The sequence below is a fragment of the Podarcis vaucheri genome (assembly GCF_965113315.1).
Source record: "Podarcis vaucheri genome assembly, chromosome: 6".
Taxonomy (NCBI): domain Eukaryota; kingdom Metazoa; phylum Chordata; class Lepidosauria; order Squamata; family Lacertidae; genus Podarcis; species Podarcis vaucheri.
Genome location: NC_138764.1, coordinates 73,248,304 through 73,275,175, shown reverse-complemented (window position 1 = coordinate 73,275,175; position 26,872 = coordinate 73,248,304). Strand labels below are relative to the sequence as shown.

The following is a 26,872-nucleotide window of genomic DNA, read 5'->3' as shown; positions in this document are numbered from 1 at the left end:
TTGCTTAGATTATATACTACTTTGGACAGCGGGGTTTTTTCTGGAGAGGGAAAGAGATGGCAAGAAAGAGCAGAAGTTGTTCTGCTTGCACAAAGACATTGTTGAGTACAACCCTCTGTAACTCTTAGGTGCAATAGAAACAGACGCACCTCTCATTCAACAGCCTTTTATAGAGCTTTTCAACAACTTTGAAAAAGAACACCTTTAAAGATGTTCAGTCTATTCCTTCCGTCCCTTCCTTTAATAAAAATTCTTTTTTAAACCAGTCCAGGTTTCTGCCAAATGACACAATAGGAAGATGTGTTAAGACATGAACTATTCAAAATAGCTACACACACACACACACACACACACACACACACACACACACACACTTTTTCTTGGCTTTTGTTTTGCATTAGGAGATGGGAGGAATACAGGAACCCCTGAAAGAGTAAAATTAGGATTTAAAACTTGGCCATGGCATATTTATCTGTAATAGTAAAAAGACAAAAAAAACGCACCATTCTATAAAAAGAGGGGGGGGGATAATTAAATAAAGCAGCTGGAGAAGAAAGGGGAAGAGGGTGGAGAAAGAACTGAGAATGGAAGGATGCCTTTCCCTTGGGACTCCCTGGGAAACTCACCAAACCTGCTGTACCTGGAAGTGCATGCAGAGAATGCAGCTGACTGCTTAATGGGACACAGCTGGAGGCAGCCTGAGGAAGCTCTATCCACCTTAGTGCCTGCCCATAAAATGCAAGCCTAAAGTGAGAGACCAGAATGATGTCAGCATCAACCCTTCTCTTTGTGAGGCTTTTGCAGGTGTGCTGGGAGTTTGTTTCAACCCTTGGTGAGAGCCAGGAGGCTGAGAGGGAGGGTGTGTCCAAAGGTGAGATCATTTATGTTGGTTTATATTCATTAGTAATTTTGTGTTAATGTGCTATTTTCATATGTTAAGTGCATATTTTTTAAATTTGTTGTTTAAGTTGTTGTTGCTTTGGTTTTCTATAGATATGTGTACACACACAATATGTATAGAAATAGTGTAAATAAATAAGTCAAAAAACCATCCCACACAAACTGAGTCCAATTGTGGTAATAAACAGAATCTGCATGTCACTTGCTGGAGGATTTCAATATCCATATGTGGGCCACCTTAAGTGGACCTGCTTGGACCTCATGGCTGCCATGAAAGCCATAGAATTGTTTCCAGAAGATTTGTAGTCACTGAAACAGGCCGGCCTGAGTGATGAAGAGCTTGTTGTGGGGTCTGGCTTGGGGAGAAGTGGAATAGAACCCTTGGTCACCTGCTGTGGTGAATTCACAAAGCATTTTGAAGGGGAATTTGCAGGTATCGGTTCTGAGCCTGATGCCACAATTGAGGTACCTAGAGCACCACCTAGTTAGATTTTGTGGGATTATTTTCAGTTGTCACTATCTGAGGAAGTGGGCAAGAAGATGCTTGAATCACTCTATCTAACCACATATAGCCTTTACTCTTGATTAGGCCTATCCAGGGGGTGCTGAATACCCTGTTTTGTTGGAAGAGAACCTTCCCAGATCTGGAAGAATATTGGAGCCACCACACAGTTACTAATATCTTCTTGGGCAAACTTTGTGCATTCTTAGAGGAAACAGATTATCTAGAGTGATTCTGAATTCTGGGTTTAGGCCAGGGTTTGGGACTGAAGCAGTTTTGGGTACCTTAATGGTTGGTTGACCTATTCCATGAGACAGATTAGGATGGTAGTGAAAATGTGTGAACCTGCTAGTTCTGCTGGATCTCTCAGTGGGTGTTTTTTTTTAAAAAAATACCATTGACCATGGTAGCTAACTGGACCAGCTCTGCAGAATGGAAGTTGGGGGCATGGTTTGCAGTGGTTCTGCTGTTGTAGGTTCTCTGGGTATAGGTGAACAATCTGAACTGCATGAATTTCAGGAGATGCATTTCTGTATGCACATTCCAACGTGAAAGTGTAATGGCCTAGCTGCCTTGGCCTTTTCGGCTTTGGCCCCAGCCTGGTGGAACGCTCTATCACAGAAGACCAGGGTCCTGTAGGACTTGACATCCTTCCGCAGGGCCTGCAAGATGGGGCTGTTCCGCCTGGCCTTTGGTCCATTCCCTGTTTGACCGCCCCCCCCATGGGACCCCTTAAGTTAACTCTTTGGCCCTTTTATCAGCTCATGTGGGACCAACTTGGATAACTGGCCCTGATGAATACTTGAGGCTCCCAACCCCTATGGTTGTAATTCGTGGTCAGTCATTTAATTTTATCCTGATTCTGATTTTTAAGCTGTATTTTAATTAATTGTTTCATTGTGTTTTAATGTATTTGATATTTGATGTTAGCTGCCCTGAGCCCGGTCTTGGGTGGGGTATAAATAAAAATTTACTTACTTACTATTTACTTACATTGTCACATCCTCCCAACACCTGCCCCACTGTGAGCACATTTATACCTTTTTCAAAGTAGTGTAGCCAGGAGTGAAAAAGAGGGAGCTAATTAAGCAGGAGATGAAAGCATTCATTAAGCAATGCCCTCCATTTCAATTTGGTGCTAATTTTTCCAAAGGGGTTTTCCTTTCAGCCTTGCAGTACCTCCCTTCTTTTCCCCAGATGTAAGGTGTTGGTGTGTTGCTTATTTTATCAAGGCATGGGTGACTTCAAGTCTAGCCCTGCCTTAGCAGACCCACGAACAAGGATGCTAATGCACTTCTGGCTCAAAGTAAATGAGACATTATCTAAGTGCTAAGGAAATAAAATGTGAATTAAAAAACGGGGATTATTTGTTTTATCTGTTTCTGTCAAAGGAGCCAAATCTACAAAGGCAGTGAAATAATTCCGTCCTTGCCTTTGCTCCCCCTCCCTTTCAATATGGCATCAGCAACATAGGAAAATGTCCCCATCTGTTATAGTAAAAGCAGATATATCAGTTCTGTTTTGTCTCTCAGAAGCTGTCAAGACTATGCACACCATCGTCTTAAAAATATGGTTCGGTTCACTCTAAAAACTTGTATTTATTTTTTTCTATTTTCTCCATCGGTGAATAAAAGTCTGAAAATGCACTGTCAGAGCATTTCTGGTAACTTTTAAAATGGATGTTTAGAATAGCATACATCAAATATATTTCTCTGCATCGTACGCATGCCCCAAATAGGAAGTGAAAGCTTATGTCTACCATCCTGTTCTGGGCTCTTAGTGAGCCGCTAAGGTTGTTCACTGAACAAGGCTGAGCTGAATGAAAATATACTTTGAAAAGCATGATCAAAATCCCATAAATTGAAGTAAGAACATTTATCCCCACAGGGAATATTCTACACAATGCATGACCTACGAGTAGAAAAAACTAGGCCATGCAGTTCTGTAGTTATCATTCTTTTATCTTTGACCTAATATGGTAAAATGGAGCTGTATATGTACCAGCTTGGCAAAGCGTTGCAGCCAAATTTCTTCAGATTTTATTGGAAGCAACATACTATTAACAGTTGGTTAGTCCGCAAAGTTTCATATAAGAGGCATAGAATAAGTAAGAATTAAAGGGAATACTTGGCAATCACATTAACATATCTATAGCTGAGACACTAAACACTGTAAATCCTTTCTGAAATGAGAAAGAAAGCAAAAAGGCTGAGCCTTGTAGAATTGATTAAACACTCAACTGGTTAACAACAGAGGAGATTACGAAAAAATCTCAATATGCAGCCAGTCCAAAAAGCCTTTTATTGTTAATTTCAGGCCTCTTAGCTGTCTTCTTTCAGAACAAGGAGCAGGAAACGGTTACATTTGTAACAGATAGCAGGCATGTACAATCAGACTAACTCCCATTTTTGGAGAAGATACTTCTCAGTTACACAGGCCAAGCAAAGCACATTTTATACCTCAAATGTGGTTAGCCAGTTAGAGGACACGGTGCAAATGTGTATCCAAAACTCATCGCCGCTCACATCTCCCTGCCGAAAGGGCAGACACAGATGGTATATGTGCGCCCTTAGCTGTCAATATGGCACCATGTTATATATGTTATATATTTCTAGATCCCCATAGCGCTAGGAGTTTTATTAAAGGGTTGTAGTGGGTATACTGGAAAACACATATGCCAGAGACATTTATGTGCCAGTGCTTGAAGCCTCTGAGCTGAGATGGGAGAGCTAGAGTGCTTGATTTTAAATGCAAAAACATGACAGAAACCTCTGTAGGAAGGACATAGGGAAGAGTGTTCTAGGGGCAGCATTGTGGGTATATCAAAATGGCGAAGACTCCTCCACACAATCACTGGCCATAATCACACCTTACATTTAAAGCATTATGATACTACTTTTAACAGTCATGGTTTCCTCAAAAAATTATGGGAGCTGTAGTTTGTTACTTGTGCAGTTTGGGAGTGAGACCACATAACACCAGTCCTGAAAGACCTACATTGGCTCCCAGTTCGTTTCCAAGCACAATTCATAGTATTGGTGCTGACCTTTAAAGCCCTAAACCCAGGTTAGTGGTACCTTGGGTTAAGTACTTAATTTGTTCTGGAGGTCCGTTCTTAAGCTGAAGCACCACTTTAGCTAATGGGGCTTCCTGATGCTGCTGTTGCGCTGCCGCTGCACGATTTCTGTTCTTATCCTGAAGCAAAGTTCTTAATCCGAGGTAATATTTCTGGGTTAGCAGAGTCTGTAACCTGAAGCGTATGTAACCTGAAGCTGTATACCTGAAGGAGCATCTCCACCCCCATCGTTCAGCCTGGACACTGAGGTCCAGCTCCGAGGGCCTTATCCGAGGCAGAGGGCCTTATCGGTAGTGGCGCCCACCCTTTGGAACGCCCTCCCATCATATGTCAAGGAAATAAACAACTGATTTTTAGAAGGCATCTGAAGGCAGCCTTGTTTAGGGAAGTTTTTACTATTTGATGTTTGTTGGAAGCTGCCCTGAGTGGCTGGGGAAACTCAGCCAGATGGGTGGGGTATAAATAATAATATGTTGTTGTTGTTGTTGTTGTTGTTGTTGTTAAGGGTTAGGAGTCCTGCTTTTTCCTCAGAGGTACAATTCTCAGAGTGGTTTAATAGTCAATCCATCTTCCCAGATGCCAGAGATCTTCTGGATGCAAAGACAGATGTGCTACTAACTGATGTTTGGCCACTCAACTCATCACATTGAAATTGTTGGTTAAGAACAAGAGATGTCCCCTGTGTATTATGTCCAAAGTGCCTTCTGTACAACTACTTCCACACACTAGAGATGACAATAACAAGTAACTTTGATGTGAACATTTATGCCTTTCATAAGAGAGATCACTGAATGAAATGCGATTGTTGCTCTGGTTTTGTTTTAAAAGATAGAATAACTGGATGTTTGCAAAACTCTTGTTTAGTTGGTCCTCTTAAAAACCACTGTCTAACATAGCCGCTATTATGCGGTTCTGCACTTTGTATGACGATATGGTGCATAAATGAATCCCAGATGGTAGAAGCTTTCATCACCTATTTATCATCCTATCGGGTCCCTTCTTTCTGAATCATTGACTCTGCAATCCTGTCAGCAGTAGGAGAATTACTGTTTGTCCATCCCATTACTCTGCCTATAATTCTAGCAGATTGGATGTGGCGAATGCGAATGCCACGGTGACCTCACTTTAAAGTTGCGAGAACATCTAAAATTTAAGACTGGAAAATATGTGAGATTAGATTAAAGGGGGGCATGTGGAGGCATTAGATAAGGATAGCATCTCATCAAGGGGTACTAGGGCAAAGGAGGGAAGGATTAAGGAGGTGGAGGAGAGGTGTGGAAATAGGGTGGATAAGTAAGATAAAAAGATAGAAAGTAAGGTAGAAGGGCTGATCTTTGAGACAAATTACACATTTTTCTTAGATCAGCAGTTTCACATTTGCCTTCTTTGATAACTCTTAATGTTGTCGATGCCATCTAGATGTGCAATTTGTCTCTTTTTAATTTGTCAATTTCTAGAGAAGTTTGAAAACAAGACTTTTAAAAGCTTAAGTGTAAGAATTTAGATGCTCCTCTATACAAAAATGGCGGTGATACAAGCACATTTAGTCACAGGGTACAGCTGGTTTCTCAGTAGATAATATGAAATAGCAGGAAAGACTTTGGGTTTAAATTTGAAGCTTCAGTAGATCTGGGTTGCATGCCACTTTACATCTGGAAAAGAGCAAAAAGGAACTGTTTGAAAATTCTAGGGTTATACCAGGCAGATAGACGTATTCAAGACAAATGTCTTGGGCAAACAATATCCCACTTCCACTAAAAAGTTGTTTGGGCTGAGCTATCACAGTCCAAACAATGCGTACATTGAAATGAAAGTGAGAGAGAGGTTTCCATTCATGAAGGAAGGAGGCAGGAAGCTTTCATGACCTTTAACAAGCATGCAGCTCCCATTTAATAGCTGGTGGAAGAATTTGTTTGAGATCAGCCCCCAAACAGAAATGCCTTCACAGCGTTTCCCCACAAATCAGCTGGTGCTCTTTGCACGGCTATAGGTGTCAGTCCTGCTGGAGTCCACAACTCTTTGAGATGTGTTTTGAAACAAACAGCCACTCATCACTGATAATCAGACCAAGATGCTTCAAATAACATCCATTTAGAAGTTATTAATTGTTAACACGTACATCAAAATATTCAGCATTGCATAAATTCATCCTGTTCTCCAGATTTCCAGGGATATTCCACCACCAAAAGATGACAAAACCAACTTTTGTTAGAGGATATTTCTGATACACCCCAAATTCAGAATACAATATAGCTTGCTATTTATATTTTTTTAAAAAAACAGCCATAAGAATGCTAGGTAACATGAAGTACAAATTCTAGTTAGAATTGCACATTTGTTTTTCACATTAAACTTGGCTGTGAATAATTAGAGACTGTCGAGTTGGTATAAGGGGGCTGGGATCAGAAATCTCCATGCCATAGATTTTTAACATAAACAAAGATCATAATTAAATGCACAGGAGCACTTGTAAGCAGCTGTACATTGATCTAGATAATCTTGAACATCTTCATGGCTGGTAACCTGGTCAGGAAATTTCACTGCAGCTGAACAATAATACTATTTCAATGAATGCAAATAAATAATTTTCCACAAGCAAGGTGAACAGAAAGAATTTGGAGAATTCAAGAGTGGGGGGTGGGAATCATTGGCAAGAGAAGGCACATGGGACAGGATTCAGTTCTATTTAGCCTTGGCAGCTTAGAGTTGGGATGATAAACTATTTAAAAATGGTACAAAATAGCTACAGTACAAGGAGAAGGGGACGACAGAGGATGAGATGGTTGGACAGTGTTCTCGAAGCTACTAACAAGAGTTTGACCAAACTGTGGGAGGCAGTGGAAGACAGGAGTGCCTGGCGTGCTTTGGTCCATGGGGTCACAAAGAGTCGGACATGACTAAACGACTAAACAACAATAGCTACAGTGCTGCCAGTTCCATGGGGGATGCTCAGACAAGATGCTCTCAATGTGGTCCCCCCCTTTCCTGAGTGTGTCTATCTTACCCTCCTTGCTTGTGTTATCAGTGCCCATTTGATTCTCTCTCTTTCTAAGCCCAGTCCACACCACTTCCCAGAAGGATTGCACAAGGTGTGTGGAGACAACTGCACATCTTCATTCTTTCCACTGCTCACTCACTTACAGAAGCAGGTGAAAAGCAGGCAGCAACAGCAGGAAGGAGAAAGTGCAAGGCCAGCAGATTGGAATGCTCTCTGGATGTTGTTGGGCAACACCGACTCCCATCAGGATGGCCAATGGTCAAGGATGATGAGATCTGTAGTTCAAAAAATATGGAGGGCCCAGTGTTGACTACCTCTGTCCTACGTACTGCTGCTCCCTACTGGGCTATGTGTCACAGCAAATGCCCCCCAATGTCGATGCCTGGTGTCTGCTCTGGATCATAGTTTTTTCTTTAAAAAGACACTGACAAGGGACAATCAGGATACTTGGGAAGTTTAAGGACATATTCTTCTTCCTTTTTATTTTAAAAAAACAAAACCATGCTATATTTTTTATCTCTGTGGGTGCATAAACAAATACCAAAATGCGTGACTCCAAGTAGAGAGTTGGAACGATTTGCTTCCTGTCTTTATTAAGTTAAGAGACAAAGTATTTGAAGAATGATGAGCTACATAAGATGAATTGATAAGAATGTTGTCATGAGAGCTACTACCAGCGGCATGTGTGTACTTTCCAAATGGAATTCCAAACAGGGGAATAAGAGCTCAAATGAAAAAGAGCATTTAAACCCATTTCTGGGAAACAGCTACAGAATGGAATGTTGGTGTAAACTGTAAACCTTTGGGCTTGAAAGGAATTATTTTTCTACCAAAGCCTCATTTAGTGGGCATCTCTTGCGGGAAACGACCATATCATTCCCCATCTGCTGCTTGTGCCAAATTGTCCCAAGCCATGTACCAGTTAAGCTCCTGGATCCCTCTCATAGAAATTGACCCACCACTGGAGAGCATCTGGTCCCCATTTGTAGAGGTATTGCTTCAGATCCAGGCAGCAACTTAAGTTACAAGATGAAAAACATTTCACTTTTAATTTAAATAGTTGAGTAGTTTACTCTGGATTTTTCAAACTCAAGGTTGGAATCAGTTTGATTTAGAAATGAGTTCAGATTCGAACTTTCATTTACAAATATGTCTTGATTCTCACTTTAGGACTGAACAGTGACACGCCTTGCAACTTCAATGTGAAACAATTGGATTTAAGATAGTTAAGCTGATCTGAGGTCAATTGTATGTTTTAAGCTTAGTCCTGAGTACAGGGATTTAACTGGCTTTAAATCCCCAAGAACGTTCTAAGCACTTTGCTGCCTCAGATGGATTGGTGATGGGCAATATGCCTAAGGTCTGTGATCAACAGAGAGCCAGAATCAAAAGAAACCAATTGGTTATTTACATGAATTTTGTGTTAAAAAACAATTTAGGTGTATGGTGTCTGCCTCTGAGCATGGGGTTCCAGTAGGTGCAATCATGGCTAATAGAGAATGTTAGCTCAATCCTTCATTATTTGTCTATCACTGCAATCCAAACCTCTGTTTCACCTTACTAGGGTCTCCCCTCCAACCATCCCAAAATAGATCAGCTGGAGGCTGCCTGTTGTGCAACATCAGCATCTCTCCTCTGGCATGGAACCACAGCTGGATTCTTGGCAGCAGTAGCCCGCGAAAAGCTGCAAAATGGGGCCTTCCAGGAATGGAGAGGGTATGAGCTAGCTCAGGACCCACTGGATCACTTGATGGCATTGGCTGTCATCCAGACTAGTGCAACACAAAGCAGAGTTTGGCCTCCACCTTGTCTTCCACCTCAGATGGTGTAAGCAACAGGGTGTTGGATGCAGCAATGCCTGGACCAGTCTATCATTATGAATCAAGCTAAACTAGTGGTCATCATCATACACTTGATTCCTAGCCTTGTGTTAAAATGTTGCTGTTTTTGTAGATCTGTTTTGCTGCAAATAGTGCTAAACTACACAGAATTAGCCATATTACGATGAAGGAATTGGAATTAAATGTTTTGTCAGAAGGTTTAGATCCACCATCAGTGGCATATTTTAAATCAAAAGGAGACACATGAGAACCAGGGATTTTTTTAGTAGGAAGATATGTTCCTGATGTTTCAGGAACATTTCAAGAAGCTTAGGAAAGGCAAATCTTAAACAAATGGTAATAAAATGTTTTTTTATATATATATAACAAAATTGCATTATGAGGGTTACATCAAGTACCACAAGCTTTGATGGCTGAGTTGCAGAAAACAAAACAGGAAATTGCTCTAATGGAGAAAGAAAAGAGGCTTGATTAGAGCAAGAAAAACACCTGCTCCATACAATGGAAAAAAAGCTACAATACAGAATCAACAATTTGCCTGCCAAACTACACTTCTTACTCAGAGAGACCTTGAAAAAGGAGAGAGAAGGTCTCTACTCCAATATAGTTCTGCTATTTTTATATACCACCTTTGATTTTCTCTTTCTCCAAAAAGTTCATGCCACAAAGTATCTGTGGCATGAAAATGATCAGAGAATGAGTGAAAAGAATAAATGGGTGAACTGTGTGTGACTGTGTATGTTTATAAGAGGCTGTATACTGAGGTGGAAAGTGCCACACTATTGAATATTTTTTTTTGGGGGGGGGACATAGTCATGAGCCAATACGTAGAAATTCAGTGAAAAGTAATTGAAAAGCTATGCATAGGGATCCTGTATATCATAAAGAGTTTATCTAGCAATGACTTATTATTGGATTATTAGGGTAGGTATAAAAGAAATTAAGACAAATGATTTTATTTGGTGTCCAATAAACAGTGCAGGCTAGGCAATATAAAAATAGACACAGAAGAGAAAAGGATGATGGGAAAATCAATCCCAGCCCCCAGCCCCCCAAATACAAAGACACCTGGAAACAAAAGAAGGATGAGAGACAACAGCCACACACAGAAAGTTTGCAAGAAGCAAAAGTAAATTTAAATTATTGACCCAAGCAGAAGATATTTACTGAATAAAAATGCTTGGTTAAGGTGGTCTGTCACACAGAGACTGTTGAGAGTTTTGCTGCAAGAGGAGGCACTCTATCAGTGTTGAAACACTTCTGCCAATGCTGGCTGCACAATATGGGCAGAATTTCATGAAAACACAGGAGGCTGCCATATACTGTGTCAGACCATCTGGGTCAGTGTTGTTTACACTGACTGGCAGTGACTCTTCAAGGTTTCAGGCTGGCGTCTTTCCCAGCCTTACCTGAAGATGGTGAGGGTTGAACTTGGAACCTTTTGCTTATGCTCTACAATTCAGCTTGGCTGCTCCTCCCCCGCTCAACTCCCTCCTCCAATATCCTGTTTTACATTTCAAGCTAGAGGAGAACTTTGGAGAGGAGATACAGCTTGATTCATAATGTAGCTGAAGATTATGGACCTTAAAAAAAAAATCTGCCTTCTGAACAATTACAAATGTGGTTATTTCAAATCCCAAATTCTTGACACCTGCCAAGTTTGGAAAAGAGGGTGGATATATTTGAGAGATATTGAAGGAGCAAGTTTCATTTAATGTGACCCATTGTCCTTTGGCACCATGGAAATTCTCAAAGTTCTGTGTGTACAACTAATTTGAGGCATGATGGATTCAGTCCAACGAAGAACATATTTATAATAAGGCACACTTAAAATATTGCAAAAACAGACACTCATATCTTGGCTTGGATAGAGTTTGGGAGTATGCATGAAACTTATGTCCAAAATATTTGGCCTTGTTAATTTCAGGGTGGGAAAAACCTGGCTGACTCCAAGGTTAATCTGACATTTTAGATTTTAGTAAATCACTTCATTCAAAATTTTAGCAATCAGCAGATTTTTACAAGACTGAGATAATGTCCCATAGATGCATGCATTCTGAGTTTGAATATTAGACAAGGCTCATTTTTGCTATGAAACGGAACGTTCTAACTTTCAGAGACTTACTCTTAATGAGGATCATATTTAATTAATGGCAACTATATTGCGTGGTACAGGTATTTTTATTTATTAGTTATTTATTAAATTTGTATATTCGGTACTTGTTCAGTTATTTAGATTAAGCCAGCTTGCTGTTCAGAGCAAATTGTTTCAGATAGGCCAGGTGAAACTACTTTTTGTCTAGCTGGTTGCTTGCCAATAGTGAAGTTGGATATCTTCTTCCAAATGAGAAGCAGCAGGATCTGTAACAGTGGGATCTGATACCAGAGATCTTCAGGGCAGTGGAAAATAAAAGAGTTGGCAGTTTCTGAATTTGGAAACAGACAGTACTGTGAATCTAGCTAACAGGAAGCAGCTTGTAGAACTACAGGAGTAGTTGCTTTGGGCAACTTATTCAGGATCAGTACTTTTGCAGCCTGTTTTGAGGAGTCTGCTTGCTTCCAATAGACTCTCCTATCCAATTTGTAAATAAGCAGATTCTCCCTACCCCCTCTCCCTCTATCCCGCCTCTCCCTCAAAAATGCTAAACTTTATAGCAGCTTCCCTGAAATTCTCTCAAATCTGGGAGGTGGGGTGGTAATCAAAAGACCTGATGAAATGCCAATGAAGGGTAGTTAGATGAGACCCCAGAGGACTCAAAAAGGTTCACCTTTGAGTTCACCTTTTTTTGGGGGAAAGCAATTAATAATTATAATAACTTTGAGTAATAGTTTGTAGATTAAAATTTGGCTCCTGATTAATAGGTTGACAATGAGGAAATGCTGTGGAAGGAATTCAGTGTAGCAATGAGGATATTGCTCCATCTGAGCAAACATTTTTGCTTGCCTGGGAGAACAATCTTCCCTCTCTTCCCCCTATATAATTCTCTGGGAGTTATCCTACCCACCCCCACTCCATGGGGGAGGAGAGGGGGAACCCACTCCACCCCACTGCACTAACAGAAGCCGTCATGTGGGCTTCCACTAAGTGGAGTCTGTTAGTAGAATCTTGTACAGCGATTCTGATAATGTGAATGTATTTCAAGTTAACGAACCGACTAATCCATCAGGCAGCAGCCACAGAATCAATTAACAGCGCAATACATGCCTACTTAGAAGTAAATCCCATTGTGTCTCAGTAGGATTACTTCTGAGTAATTGGTATACCATTGCACTAACCACTTATTTTCTCCATTGAATGCCTCTTGCTGCACTGAAGAGTTAGGTCCAAACACGCTTGAGCAAAGCCGATGTAATTTATGTGGAGGTTAATGCTCTTATAAAGGCATTTTGTGTGCCCCCAAGGCAATTAAATACTGTGAAAGTCAAAGAAATAAAAACTTTTGGTGCTATTTCCCAATAGCTGCCATAGGAAATTTATGAGGTGAGAATTTCATGTTTAGGCACAATGCCGTGTTTATTGTTAGCTGCCTGGAAATTAGTAGAAAGTGATTGGGGGGGGAACCCACTTTCTTTTCTTATTTTAATGAACTCTTTATATATTTGTTTGAGGACGTTTTGGGTTTCTTTGAAAGAGTTTGATACTGTTTTGCTTTTGCTTTTAGTAGTTATTACCAGACATCAGCAACACAGCTCAGCTTGATAAATGACAATAATGAACAAAAGTGCCATTATTACCTTTGGGATAGTCGGGTTTATTTTACTTTCAAGATTTAAATACTGTTTCTGTAGACAAAAACAACACAACCACAGTGACCTGTAATATAATAACATTAAATGTATAAAACCTCTGTGTTAGTGCAATATGTCCAGAAAAGGTCAGAAATAAGCACAGCATGCATTGTTCTTAGTTTAAACAAATGGACTTACCATTTAATAGGTCACTCCACAATAATGTAATATGATATAAATAATAGAAAGCATTTCCTTCTCCTATCTAGGTAATAAAGCACACAGTTTTCATTTGGTTCCTGATCACAGAGCCAAGGGTGATTCAAACAATTGATTTAAAACTCTCAAGACTCACTCCCTATAAAAACCAAAATTAGTTACCTTGCCCTGCAACTGAAAACTAATTTTAAAGCACTATGTAACCTAAAGCAGTCTAAACATGACCAAATAACATTTTACCACTGAAATTTGACTCTTTTGAGTTTTGATAGGAGACAGATCCTTTGATAGAAACTGTAATAGGGAACAGTAACTTGGTATTATTGCTCTGCAATGGACTCTAATCCACAAAAGCTGATGCCATCCTAAATGTTAGCCATTAAGTTGCAACAAAACTCTTTGGGTTCTTTCCCCAGTACAGTGGTTTCTCGGGTTACATATGCTTCAGGTTACAGATGCTTCAGGTTACAGACTCCGCAAACCCAGAAATAGTACCTCTGGTTAAGAACTTTGCTTCAGGATGAGAACAGAAATCGTGTTCCCGCGGTGCGGCGGCAGCAGAAGGCCCCATTAGCTAAAGTGGTTCTTTAGGTTAAGAACAGTTTCAGGTTAAGAACGGATTTCCAGAACGAATTAAGTTCTTAACCCAATATGCTGCATTGGCCACATTCACACGTAACCCTAAAACCATGTCTTAGAACTATTTTAGTGACCTTGAATGAACCTGCGCAAAGTGTTGGGCTTCTGTGGCCCCCTACTTCTTTCCTGCTAGGTGTGTTCTCCTCCTCCCATCCACCCAGGAGCAGGACTTCAGCAGAGTTTTAGTGCATCCCAGTTTAGTCTTACATTTGAGCAAGGGATCTTGGTTTAAAAAAACATTCTGGCAAGTTTGATATCAAGCCAGCTTCAAACTATGGCTATAAACAGAGCTGTCTTTCCCATTGGTCTTAGCGGTTCGTTGCGTCAGGGTGCCGGTCTCTCGGGCACCCTAGCGAATGGGGGAGCTGCATGGTTTTGCCAGCAGCCTCCCCTTTCCCTGCATGCCCGCCAGCTGCACCCCGCCAACTATATGGCTGGCGGGCGTGCAGCTTCCTTCCGAAGCCTCCGCAGGAGGAGAGTGATCCCCAAAGATCTGCATGTGCTAAAGATGGCCCTGCTCCCGGTCGTTGTCCTTCTCCTGCTTCCTGGCAAAAGGCGGCACGCAGCCTTCCCTGGCTGCAGTGGCGTAGCGTGGGTTGTCAGCACCCGGGGCAAGGCAAGTAATTTGCACCCCCTAACCCGTGGATTTGCGCCCCCTAACCCCCAGATGTTGTGCCCGGTGCGGCCGCCCCCCCCCGCACCCCCCACGCTACGCCACTGCCTGGCTGCCTTTTTGGGTGCCCCAATGCCAGAGAGCATGTCCACCAGCATGTTTTCCTGCTTGATCGCCGCCACCATGTTGGGGATCAGGGTGGTGGGGGAGGCAGAGGACATTTTCCACACCCCCTCCCTTGTTTTGGAGTTGCCGGGGGGGGCGCTGGAGGGATCTTTGCACCACGGCGCTGGATATGCTTAAGACGGCCCTGGCTATAAAGTTAGCTTGTTAAACTAACCAGAGTTTGATCTAGGGTTCAAACATAATTGCTAGGCCAATGTTTAATATGAGTGAAATTAAATACTTCTGAACTCCTCACTGCTTCACTCAGACTCATTCAAGTCCCTGCAGTGCTAAACTATGACTTAGTGTTATGTATCAATCTATCAACAGGCAACCAGCTAGGTAACTGCTATGGTGCTAACTTGTTCTTAGGAATATTTTTACTGTTCTACATCCACATTGGTTGGGTCTTTTTTCTTTCTTTCAGGAACAATTTGATAGAAATGGGCTGTAAGATGGATGTCTCTCAAGATATTCTTTTCAGGACCTTACGCTTCAAAATCCTTGACACAATGTTATGTGAACACCTTGGACCTAGAGCTGCTTGCTTTGATGATACAATGCCAAAACAACAGCATACCTTTGGCCAAGTTGTAGAAAGGTAATTTATTGGGGCTCATGCTTCTAAACGAAAATATCATTTAGGAAATGGGGCGCACACACACAACACACATATGCACATAACCTATATATCTCTGAAGATTCAACAGTTAAGTCAAAACATCATGAAAACATTGAAAATTCAGTTTCTAATTTTATTTAACAATGTTGGTTTTAAAAGAAATAGATAAAAAATAATGAGTCGGTTCCAACTTAGAATCTAATATTAAAAATAATAAAATTAGCAATATGCAAAACATGCACATTGATGCAGCTGCCAAAGTGTAATAGAAAAAGTAGTAATAAATTACTCTTAGCACCTAAATAGCACATTTTGAGAGTTCAAAATGCATCATGTACATTATCTTAGTAAGTCTTACAATTGGCCTGTAAGTCACTTAGGTCAATGAAATCAACTCTATAGAAAAAATAATAGTGGTTTGCTTAACCTAACCTAATACGATGATGGTTACAGTAAAATGTTGTCCTTGGAATTTCCACCTCTAACTTATCCTATGCAAAAAAAAGTATTTATTTAAATCATTCATTGTTATTGTTTACTAAATTTCTATGCCACCCTTCAACCAAGGATCACAGGGTGGTTTATAATAGAAAAACACAAACTCATATAACATGTATCAATTAAATCACATTTTTTTAAAGAGCCTCCTTTTCCTGTTCTCAGGAACCTTTTAATCAAAGAGCAGCTTTGAATAGCTCCAGCTTCCACTCACTCCATACATTTGTATTTCAGAAGAATGCTAGTGATGTAGACTAACAAAAATTTAAATGTCTAGATAGAACCATTAGAACCATTCAAAAATGCTGAATGCAAACCAGAACTTTCTCTGTGGCAATGATTTCACAGGATTCTCTCAGGCCATTTTAAATTAAAACAAAGAGCTTTTAAAATGCATTTTTGCACTTTGTAATTCTATTAATAGATGGTTCCTATTGCTGCCAGATGGCAGGGTGTTACTATTGCAGTATGTCATGATCAGGCAGGAGACAACAACCAGGGCTTTAGCAGAGACATCTCAAAGTGTACATTTCACAGTGATAATATATAACAAGGTTCCTTCTCTTCCTGATGTTGCAGGAAAGAGGGGGGGGTACCAAAGGCCAGCAGGAGGTGTCACAGGATTTGAAGCTGGCTTTCACATCCAAGTTTAGCATTCAAGTCATCATTGGCTCCTCATACCTTAGGCAAGATGGGACGCGGGTGGCGCTGTGGGCTAAAGCCTCAGCGCCTAGGGCTTGCCGATCGAAAGGTCGGCGGTTCGAATCCCCGCGGCGGGGTGCGCTCCCGCTGCTCGGTCCCAGCGCCTGCCAACCTAGCAGTTCGAAAGCACCCCCGGGGGCAAGTAGATAAATAGGTACCGCTTACCAGCGGGAAGGTAAACGGTGTTCCGTGTGCGGCTCTGGCTCGCCAGAGCAGCGTTGTCACGCTGGCCACGTGACCCGGAAGTGTCTCCGGACAGCGCTGGCCCCCGGCCAATAGATGTGAGATGGGCGCACAAACCCCAGAGTCTGTCAAGACTGGCCCGTTCGGGCAGGGGTACCTTTACCTTTACCTTTACCTTAGGCAAGAGATCAGTAGTGCCTGTGAAAAGAGAAAAGGGAAATTATATTTTCCACCCAAGCCTCCAGGCAGACATAGCAGGAAGTCTGCCATTCACACCACCCACTCCACATGAGTCCACCTCTTCTTTGATGCCAAGGCTGGAGCTATTTAAGGGAGCCCTGGCAAAGTGTTATTGATTGACCTCCCTGACAAAGCCCCTTCCAGTCTTGGGCCCTCCTCTAGTGGAATTACCATTGTGTTGCCATCTTGGGTGGGCATCTGCGAGCCACCTGCCATTTTTATGTCCCCACAATTTATTGATAGTGACATTCAGGGGCACTCACTGTGGAATAGTCAAAATGGTGGCCTCCTGCTCTCCCACTGCTGCTGCTTTATAATCTGAGCCAAGGAATGTTGGAGCAGAGTTGGAATGGGGCAGTGTTGGAGAAAAGCAAATAAATGTCCTTCACCCGAACTTCTAGTTAAATGACACAAGGACACAGTTTGTCTAGCAATCTAGCCAGCCCTTGCTTGTAGTCTTTGCTACAATCCCCTAAACTGGAGCTTGCCAATGTCTTAAGCATTTCTGCATAGATTATAATACCTGTAGCATTTACAACTCCTGTGATACTGCTCAGGAAGCAAGTATAACTTTGGGTGTGTAGGGAAAGGGCCTAATTAAATGGACTTCCATTGTCAAGTGAAAAACACAGATGCAAGAAACTGATTCCCCAAGTTTGCTGCTTTATTTTTTTTTAGAAAAAAGGATTGGTCTAGTGCAGTAAAAACACTTTGGTATTTGTGTGCTTCAGGTTTGGAGTTGGCTTCATTGCAGCTTCATAAAAAAGAATATCACATTGCCATGCAGATGTGTTAACCTTTTAACAATAGCCAGGGTAAACTGATATCTGGGCAGAAGATGTACAACTCTGACATTCCTTGCAAAATCAAGCTTTCTTTGAAATCCATGAAGTTTAACACACATCCATTGAAATAACAAGCCCCAAACTATATTTAGACGTTACATTCCAAAAATTCCTATATGACAGGTAATATTGCCCCCCTCAAGCAAGTGCTTCTGTCTTGTAACTGACAGCACAGGTTGGAACATTTGTGTCAAACTTCTAGGGTTGAAATCCTGGGCGTAATTGCAAAATATACCATTGAACTCAGTGGAACTTACTTCTAAGAAACTGTGCACAGGAATGGGCAGTACGTCAAGAAACTTGCTGTGGACAGAAGATAAGAGCTAAACTAGACATGATGTTAAGTGTTTGTGTGTGTGTATAACAGCCAAGGGGATACCTCAGCAATCTCAGGGTCATGGGGGAGGTGGGTGAGAAGACAATTAAAACTGTGTCTCAGCCACAGTCCCAAAAATTGTCTCCCTGAAGCCGCTTTTGGTCTCCATGGAAACCAGCCAAATATTATTTATTTAAAATATGTGTCCCACATTTTGATCATAGCTAACATAATCATATTTAAATCATGCTTCACAATCTAGCTTTCTAAGTGCATGTAGGACCAAGAAGCCAGTAAAATCTAGGCTGGAGGAGGTATCTGTTAGGTGGATTTGTAGCTGGTTGGCTGACTGAACCCAAATAATGGATAATGGATCCTCATCATCTTGGGGGGGGGGAATGACAAGTGAGGCGCTGCAGGGTTCTGTCCTGGGCTGCTTGTTGTTCAATGTCTTTATAAACAATTTGGATGAAGGAATTGAGGGGATGCTCACCAAATTTGCAGCAAATGACACCAAACTGAGAAGGGTAGCCAATGCCACAGAAGACAGAAATAGTATTGAAGAGAACTTTAATGGATTGGAGAACTGGGCCAGAACTAAACAAAATAAATTTGAATAGGGACAGGAAGAACCAGCTGCACATATATAAGATGAGACACCTGTATTGCCAGCAGTACATGGGAAAAGAATCTAGGTCTCTTGGTGGACCAAAAGCTTAACATGAATCAACAGTGTGATGTAGCACCAAAAAAAGCTAATGTTATTCTAGGCTGCATCAAAAGAAGTATAGTGTCCCAGTAAAGGAAAGTAATAGTACCACTCTATTATGCCTTGGTCAGACCACACCAGGAGTAGTGTGTCAAGTTCTGGGCACCACAATTTAAGAAGAATGTTGACAAGCTGGAACATGAGCAGAGGAAGGCAACCAAGACAATCAAGGGTCTGGAAACCAAGCCTAAGGAGGAACAGTGGAGGGAGTTGTGTATGTTTAGCCTGGAAAAGAGGAGGTTGAAAGGAGATTTGATAGCCATGTTCAAGTATCTCAAGGGCTGTCACATGGAAGATGGAGCAAGCTTGTTTTTTCTTGCTCCAGAGGGTAGTATCCGAACCAATCAAGTTACAAGAAAGGAGATTCCAACTAAACATCAGGAAGAACTTTCTGATGGTAGGAGCTGTTCGACATTGGAATGGACTCTCTCAGGAGCTTGTGGACTCTGCTTCTTTGGAAGTTTTTAAGCAGAGGTTGGATGGCTATCTGTCATGGATGCTTTAGCTGCATTAGACTAGACAGCCTTTAGGGTCTTTTCCAACTCCACAATTCTATGATTCAAAACTGGCAGTGGGATAGCACAATGCAGTGGAAGCTTGCTTTGGAGGCATAGTGCAGGCCACGCAATAAGCACATAGGTCTGTTTTCCAACACTTCACTTTTATTATTGGCCACTTAACACAGGCTGCCTGGGCAACTGCCTCACTCTGCCTATCGATTTATCATGCAGGCATGATAAATCCATCTTCACAGGAAAATAGGACCGGAGCTGCCTGTCAAAGACATATTCAAACTTGTCAAGGGCAAATACGTTTTGTACAATTCTGACAGCATCTCCTACACTTCAGCCCCCTTCTATTGCTAAGCAAACTACAGGTGTACACTGAGAGCGCAGGTGAAAGGAAGTTGCTGATACACCTCTTTTGCAGTGAGGCTTTTGTTTATACAGCAAGAATGGATATCAATAGATGAATAGATATGAACCAGAAGGGCTGAGGGACTAAAGCAAACAGCCTGAATAAAAATGGACTTGCATTGGGAGTCTTCTTTCTATTTGCTTCAAGTGCTATTATTTCAGTAATGTGCATTTCCAGAGCCCATAAATAGGATAATAACATAATATTAACTGGGGGGGGGGGCTTATCCACACCCCTGGGAACACCTGAGGTTTAGAGCTGCATTGGAACAAACAGATTGTAGTTTGCTCGGATTCAGTGGTAAACAGTGGTTTTTCCTGGGAAAAGCAGTGGGATGAATGAAAAACCACTCAGACCCATGCTTTCTAGGCACGGGACAAGCAAAGTGGGGATGAGCTGTCTCCCTCCCTTGCTCTCTCTCCTCCCTCCTCATAAATTGAGTATCTGCAGATGCTATAAAATTGCTAAATCCTCCCTTGCCTCTAGATGGCGCTGTGCAGCCAGAAATTTAGAGGGGGAAAAATTGCAAATAGTTCCTGACATCTTTTTCAAAAGTTTACATGGGTCTGTGATTTTAGCATCCTGTTTCAGGCAGTATATTTAACCCACGTTTTTTCTCACCGTTATCTGCTTAGTCTGTGGCGTATATGCTTCCTATGAACTGTGCAAAGGACATAAAGATTTCTTTGCCAGTGTACATAAACATACATAAATATAAGCATTGTCGTATCTGAGGCTGTTCTCAAGCATCATGTTTAAACTGAACCGTCTCCAAGTTGTTCGTATATTCTTTGAGCCTGTTGGTAATATGAGAAGCTTCCCTCTATAATGTGCAATGAGGGGTGATGTGACCAAGAAGCTCCCACCAGGGTGACCTCTGGAAAGGGCTCCTGTCACTAACCTCTCTCTGATTCCTACAGTCCTACAGACTGTCTTGCCAGAGTGGTGCATGCTCTAGTTATCTCTCACTTGGACTACTGCAATCTGTTCTACATAGGGCTACCTTTGAAGGTGACCCAGAAACTACAAGTAATCCAGAATGTGGCGGCTAGACTGGTGACTAGAAGTGGCTGCTGAGACCATATAGCACCAGTCCTGAAAGACCTACATTGGCTCCCAGTACATTTCTGAGCACAATTCAAAGTGTTGGTTTAAAGCCCTAAACGGCCTTGGCCTGTATACCTGCAGCAGTGTCTCCACCCCCATCATTCAGCCCAGACAGCCCAGGTAATATTTCTGGGTTAGCAGAGTCTGTAACCTGAAGTGTATGTAACCTGAAGCGTATGTAACCTGAGGTACCACTGTATACCGGAAGGAGCATGTCCACCCCTATCGTTCAGCCTGGACACTGAGGTCCAGCACTGAGGGCCTTCTGGTGGTTCCCTCACTGCAAGAAGTGAGGTTACAGGGAACCGGGCAGAGGGCCTTCTCGGTTGTGGCGTCCACCCTGTGGAATGCCTTCCCATCAGATGTCAAAGAAATAAACAACTATCTGATGTTTAGAAGACATCTGAAAGCAACCCATTTTAGGGAAGTTTTTAACGTGTGATGTTTTATCGTGTTTTTAATATTCCATTGGGAGCTGCCTAGAGTGGCTGGGGAACCCAACCGGATGGGTGGGGTACAAATAATATATTATTATTATTATTACACACAAGAAGAACCTAAGAAGAGCTTGCTGGATCAGGCCAAGGGCCCATTTAGTCCACCATCTTGTTTTCACAGTGGTCAGTCAGGTGCCTGTGGGAGACCTGCAAGCAAGACCCAAGCACAGGAATCTGCTCTCCTGTGGTTTCCAGCAACTGGTATTCAGAAACCTACAGCAGGCATTGGCAAACGGCCCTCCAGATGTTTTGAGACTACATTTCCCATCATCCCTGACCACTGGTCCTGTTAAAGATGATGGGAGTTGTAGTCCCAAAACATCTGGAGGGCCAAGTTTGCCTATGCCTGACCTACAGCCTCCAACTATGAGGAAAGAGCATAGCCGTCGTGGCTAGTAGCCCTTATGCTCCAGGAATTTGTCCAATTTAGACAACCATCTTTTAAACCCATCCAAGTTGGTGGCCATCGCTGTCTCCTGTTGGAACAAGTTCCATAGCTTACCGTATTTTTCGCCCTATAGGACGCACCGGCCCATAGGAAGCACCTATTTTTTGGGGGGGGGGGAAATCAAGGGAAAAATTTTTATTTCCCCCCAGGTTTGCGCAGCCATCCCCAAGCTAGAAGAGGGAGACGGAGCACTTCGTCTCCCTCTTCTGCCTTCAGGGACAGCCTCCCAAGCCTCTGTGGGGCAGCGCATTCCGCTGCCCTGCAGAGGCTTTGCACAACCATCCCAAGCTAGAAGAGGGAGACGGAGCGCTCCGTCTCCCTCTTCTGCCTTCAGGGACAGCTTGGCCCGCTATCCCGCGAGCTTGTGGGGCTGGCGGGGGGGAGAAGCAGGCTTGCTTCTCCCACCCCCAGCCTCCAGTTCAGGTCGGGGAATAGCGGGGTGGCAGCGCTCCGCCATCCCCCTATCCCCCGAGCTTGTGGGGCTGGCGGGGGGGGGGGGAAGCAGGCTTGCTTCTCCCCCCGCCAGCCTCCCGATCAGGTCGGGGAATAGCGGGATGGCGGCGCTCCGCCATCCCATCCCCCGAGCTTGTGGGGCTGGCGGGGGGGGAGCAAGCTTGCTTCTCCCCCCCGCCAGCCTCCCGATCAGGTCGGGGAATAACGGGGTGGCGGCGCTCCGCCATCCCCCTATCCCCCGAGCTTGTGGGGCTGGCGGGGGGGAGAAGCAGGCTTGCTTCCCCCCCCAGATCAGGTCGGGGAATAGCGGGGTGGCGGCACTGCACCTCCCCGCTGTCCCCAGCTTTTGGGTGCAGGCTGCTGCCCGCAAGCCTTGCGAGCCTGCGGGACATCCCGCCGGGCTTGCAAGACTTGGGATAGCTTCCTGAAGCCTGGAGAGCGAGAGGGGTCGGTGCACACCGACCCCTCTCGCTCTCCAGGCTTCAGCGAAAGCCTGCATTCACCCCATAGGACGCACCCAGATTTCCCCTTCATTTTTGGAGGGAAAAAGTGCGTCCTATAGGGCGAAAAATACGGTAACTACAATCATTTTAAAGTTGAAATCAAGCAAAGTGCCTGCTCTTATGGAAGCCTGGGAATAGAAAATGCCAGGAAAGGATAGCCAAACCCTATGTGGACTATAATCCCTGTGGGCAGAATGTGGTAAATCCCCATCACACACACACCCAAATGTATTTTCTGTGACTTCAAACTTTAGCAATCCTGCACAGCAAACAAAGTTTTTCGAGTATAGTAAATAAATAACACATCAGAAAGTGCTCACCATCTTTCTCACAGACAGGATAAAAATAATTAGAGGGAATAACCTTTGGGACCTCTGGAAGCTTTTTAAATTAATGTTGAGTGCAAGCAAATATTCCAAAACAGGCTGATGAAGGCTTTCCATTTAACTGAGGTTACATTTTTTTTTAAGCATTTGGGTTTGGAAACTTGTCCAGTCTTCAGTCATGTTTGCAATCAATTGAATGCAACCCAGTTGGTTACTCTTTTAAATTCAGGCATTTGCGTTTTATGGAGCTGCTTTTGTTTCCCCTTTTGCAGACTTTGCCATAAGATGGTCTCCCACCTCCATTAGCAATTAAATGAGTGTATTTTATATATAAAAACATGAGTACATAGTCTGTCTCTGATTAGAATGTTTTGTGCAAAACCTTTGAAGAGAACCTCAACGCTTTCCGCTCTAAAAGAGATGCAAAAAAAAAAAAAAACCACCAGATTTTGTGACACAATCCAATTGGGAGTTTGTCAAACTGTGTGTGTGTTTCTATATATGTTTCAAGATATGTAGGCAATTCAAGGGATTGTGGCAATTTGCTACTCATTGAGTTCCTCAGTTTCTCTTAATCTCCGTTTCTTATTATTTTCTTCATCTACAGATCTTGGTGGAAAGAAGCCAATGAAAAGGTGCCAAATTATCAATTGCCAAATTACAAATCTCCAAGTTCCAGTGACACATGTACAGTACACACTGATCTAACACTTCACACCCCCAAAAATAAAAAGTCAAAATGAGTTACTTTCTTGTGTGGTTACATTGTCACAGCAAGCCATCATTGTGGTCTACCACAAAAATGGAAAAATTGTTTACAGACTGCGATGGATTTGATCCATCTAACAAATTAAACTTAAAGGCTATCTGTCCACAAATAAAGAGATGGCTTTAATACGAAATAATTTGTGTGTTTATAAGTGACTAACCCTTCAGTGCCATTGGCCCAATCCTGTGGAACACCCTGTCAACAGAGATTCAGCAGACGTCTTCTGTGCCAACTTAATTTTTTAAAAATATATATATTAATAAGCAAAATAAACCAAAGATAAAGAGCATAAAAATACAGGTTGAAAGCATTCAGTGGACATTATCACTGAATCTGTTCCAAAACCTTACCAAAAAACCCCACCCATTTTCCCCATAAACCTGTTGTGCTGTATTATTTTATAATACATTAGTTTAATCATAATTACTATGGAATAAATTTCTCAGTCCATTTAGATATAGTAGGAGCTATGCTTTCATCCCAGTTTTTAGCTATTATAATCTTAGCAGCAGCTATAACACTTGATCGTTTTCCAGAATAACATCCTCTAGATAACCAAGCAGAAATATTTTAGGTTCCAAGGGTATTTGATATCCTAACATAGCATAGATATTATCCTGAATGGATATCCAGAATATGTCTATTTGAGGACAATGCCAGAAGATATGTATGCAATCTGTTTTATTTAATCCACATCTCCAACATTTAGCCAATCCTAACTTATTCATGAAATTCAATTTATAAGCTGTTAAATACCATTTAAAGTAGTTTTTTTTAGGTCTGCAGAAATTATATTAGAATAGAAGTTGTCCCAAATCCAGTTCCATTGTTTCCTAGTTATTCTTTGAATTCAAATCTCACACCCATTTTCTCATATCTGTATCCTGGGTCAGATCCAAGTTTAACCTTCTGTGCCAACTTCTGAAAACTTTTTTTATTATGCCAGGCCTATGCAGGAAATTAGGAGTGCATTACTCACAATGGTCTATTCCTGTTTGTTTTTAATTCTTTTGCTTTTAACTTGTTTTACTTTCTTATGCTTTTTTGTATGACTTTATGTTCTTATATTGTGGTAAAGCACTGTGGTATAGTTCTACGATACAGCAGTAGATAAATATTTAATAAATAAATAAGAATGAAAGCAATAAGTATACTTATAGAAACAAAATCACCTAGAAGAAGACATGTAAATGTGACCCAAGCATTGAGGACTAATTTAGGCATGTCTCTCTTCTCTTTTCTCCTCTTCTTTTGTTCTTTTTCTTGCAAATTTTACATTTTGAAAGATATTTAACGCGGAAGGAAGCAAAATAGGTTTACCAACTTGCAAATAAGTGTTTTTTCTCCCAAATTATTTGAAATAGCATTACCAGCATTTTTTACTGCAATTGTAGCTGCGTATTTAGCAGAAGCTTGGTTACAAGTGCAGGCATTAAAAAATAATGTTTATCCCATGCTGTGAAAAGCTTCGCCTACAGATGTCTGCAGATCAAGCTACTGTTAAGAGCATAAGAGCAGGCCTGGCCTTTTAATTTTGGGTTAGTTGGCAACACATTGTACTTGCCTTTTCATTTCCTACATGTGCTCTCTCTTAGCTCGATATGTTCCTAACTGTCTGCTGTATCCTTTCCAAAGTATTTCTTCACTAGACTTCTTTCCTTTCCTTTTTTCAATTATGTCAAGTAATAAAACGAAATGTGTTTACTCTGTAATTAAGAACTTGGAGCGAGGAAGAGTTTAATCTGGCAGTAGGGAAACCTAGCTAAAGGGTAAAAACACAGAAAATGCTTTTTAAAAAATGTAACAGTTCTTTTAATGCAGCCCACAAATAAATTCTTCAGATGAGGTTACTGGTTCCAACTTTCTAATGAAGAAATCATGGTGGGTGGGTGTTTTCCCTCCGCAAATGATTATCCTCCTGTCAAATGTCACTGGTATATGAACCGCAGCTTGGATCACATTAGTGGTTCACTATGGAATGGGCTGCCTAGCCTGATCCTTAAAGGTCAAGGCTAGACCACAAACTTGTGTCAGTTTCTTATAACATGTGCTGTTGTTTCTTCTCCCAAGAAAACCTTGGGAATTTTAGTAGGGTGAGGTGGTGAGAACTCCTGTCTTTCATATAGTGCTACTGGTAATGAAGGTCTGGGAATGGGAGGAAAAACCTCATAGAATGACTGGTAGGGAGCCAGATGCTTAGTGAAGACTTTTTGTTTATTTTAGATTTTTTTCAGATTTTTATGGTTAATCCTATTTGAATTTGCCTTTATGTTCTTTATTCATTGTTGCTGGGTTATTATTTTTTTGCTTCTGATCACCCTACCTTTGCTTCTCACCTCTGCAGCAGGAAAAGGAACTGTATTTCAACAGGTACTGAATTACTAGTACAATTGCTTTTATTATTTATTAAATTTCTATACCACCACTCAGGGCTGGTTTCCTTAAGAATGGGCACGTTTGATCTTCTTGCAGTCCATGGGACTCTCAAGAGTCTCCTCCAGCACCATAATTCAAAAGCATCCATTCTTCGGCGATCAGCCTTCTTTATGGTCCAGCTCTCACTTCCATACATCACTACTGGAAAAACCATAGCTTTTACTCTGCGGACCTTTGTTGGCAAGGGGATGTCTCTACTTTTTAAGACGCTGTCTAGGTTTGTCATTGCTTTCGTGGCCATCTTCAGTGATCATGGAGCCCAATAAAGTTAAATCTCTCACTGCCTCCATTTCTTCCCCTTCTATTTGCCAGGAGGTGATGGGACCAGTGGCCATGATCTTCGTTTTTTTGATGTTGAGCTTCAGACCATATTTTGCCCTCTCCTCTTTCACCCTCATTAAAAGGTTCTTTAATTCCTCCTAACTTTCTGCCATCAAGGTTGTGTCATCTGCATATCTGAGGTTGTTGATATTTCTTCCGGCAATCTTAATTCCGGCTAGGGATTCATCCAGCCCAGCCTTTTGCATGATGAATTCTGCATAAAAGGCCATGGATTGT

General features: G+C 41.9%; 1 long non-coding RNA gene across 1 annotated transcript; it reads left to right on the top strand.

Moving 5' to 3' along the window:
- The first annotated feature begins 644 nt into the window (after nucleotides 1-644).
- Nucleotides 645-26,465, top strand: LOC309534905. Its single transcript, XR_014220914.1, has 3 exons — nucleotides 645-871; nucleotides 15,110-15,283; nucleotides 23,717-26,465. It is a non-coding gene; the product is annotated as an uncharacterized lncRNA (long non-coding RNA).
- Nucleotides 26,466-26,872: the final 407 nt, after the last annotated feature.